The sequence below is a fragment of the Polistes canadensis genome, unplaced genomic scaffold (genome assembly GCF_001313835.1).
Source record: "Polistes canadensis isolate GaletaPanama2010 unplaced genomic scaffold, ASM131383v1 scaffold_382, whole genome shotgun sequence".
NCBI classification, from domain to species: Eukaryota; Metazoa; Arthropoda; class Insecta; order Hymenoptera; family Vespidae; genus Polistes; species Polistes canadensis.
This window is the reverse complement of record NW_014569929.1, coordinates 24336-26456: the sequence shown is the minus strand read 5'-3', so window position 1 is coordinate 26456 and position 2121 is coordinate 24336.

The following is a 2121-nucleotide window of genomic DNA, read 5'->3' as shown; positions in this document are numbered from 1 at the left end:
ATTAAAATTATTCATTTCATTCATTTAATATATTAGAAATTGAAGATATATATTTTCTTAAAATCTATCTATTGAACAATATATTAAATGAATGAAATGAATAATTTTAATCTGTTAGAGAGTTATTATAAGTTTAGTATTATATATCATATATTAAATATTATAATAGAATAGATATATGTGCGTATGTGTTTTTGTGTTGTAATCAGAAATTGAAGATATACATTTTCTTAAAATACTTTTCCAATCCGTATTCTCATTTCTAGAAAAATCGAAAGAATTCGTTTCTACTTTTTCCTGTATACAATAAAAAAACTTACGCGTTGGAATTTTCGTGTTCCATTGGCTGAGGGGGAGAAAAAAAGAAAAAAAGGAAAAGAAAATGTTCATCAAATAAGAAAAACTCTTGGAAAATATCAAAAGTTCGCGAATGTGTAAAGGAATTCGAAGAAAACTTGATAGGAGAATTCAATTATCTCCGTGTGAATCTTCTCTTTCACGTGCTTACACAAGTAATAATAAATTGTAATAGTAAATTTAAGTTTTTCGGTTATTCTACTTTTCTTTTTTCTGTTGTGTGTTCTTTTCTACCACCACCACCTCCCTCCCACACCCTCATATTTTATGATTAAAACTTTGTCGTCGGAAATAACGCGAAAAGTCTGACAATGAGTTCTATGGGAATGCATTTTGTTTGACGTGCCAAGTCATAAAAATATGTTTTTATTTTGCGTAAGTTTACGATTGGGTAGAAGAAGAAAAAACAGATGGGAAGAAAGTTTCTTTTTTTTCTTTTTTTCTTTTTTAAATAAAATTACAAATAAGATTTTTGTTTTTCTATATATATTCAAAAATATTCCATTATTCATGAAAGAAACTAAACCCCTATTTAATATTACAAAAACTCTCGGTAGATAAAAATTCCATGATTAAAATTAATACTTAAATCAACCCTCCTCCCCCTAACCTCTCCCCCTCGCTTACGGAAAAAATATGAAAGAAACTTTCCTTCTCACTTTATCACCCTTTTATTTCCAATTCAATATTTGTTTAAAGTAATAAAGATGAAAATGTTGAAAAAGATAATAACGGAAAGAATATTTTAATAATAAATTTAACCCCTTATGATACCTTTTTCTATTCTAATTTTATATATGTTTAAAAAACACTTTTCGTTGAAAATAAAAAAAGATAATCATCAATCATTGAAAAGAAATAAACTTTTCTGATCAAATTAATGTTGGTAAGTGAATGATCATTCAAGTTTTGTCTAACGCATTAGGTGTGATCGTAAAATTTCATGGTTATTACAAAATGCCGCAACAGCGGGGAGTTTGTTCTTAATGTTTCCCTGAGTTTTTTACGATCCGTATAATATAATAAAAAAAAACATGATAGGAAAAAAAAAATAAAGGTTAAAAAGAGCGATGGTTATGAAAGAGAGAAAGCGTAATAAATATAATAAGTCTTGATAAAAAAAAAAAAAAAAAAAAACGAAAAAGGTAACAATAATATCTGGATATAAAAAAATATATTTTAGCGATGGGTACGAACCCCCCCCGATAATTTGAACAAATATGAACAAGTAAGTTTCGCGAAATTAGCGATGGGTATAACGAACAAATTAAAATATAATATTATACAAACACTATATATATTCGAGATCGTAGATGATCGATCTATCGAAAATCATTTGGTAATAAACAATGATATAATATATTAACTCGTTTCATTCGAATGTAATAAAATTTATCGTAGATCGTAAACGTAGAAAAATAAAATAAAGGGGGCGGGGGGTAAGGGTTGGTAGTGTTTCTTTCCATGCACGAACGAGCCATCCATATTACACGTATTTTCGTCGAAGGAGTTACGTTATACTCGTCGCGCGAACATTATTTTTAAAATAGCACACGCTCCCGAGTCCATAAACTCGGTTTGCAATAAACTTTAACTGTCTTTCGTGTTTCTCTGTCTCGTGAAAATCGTAAATGACTATAAATAAAGTCACGAATTTAAAATATATATATATTTTACTTCCTATACGTCGTCGACCTATCGTAAAATTTATTGAAATTTTTTATCAACGATTTCTCTTTTTTTTTCCCTCCCCCCTCACCCCCC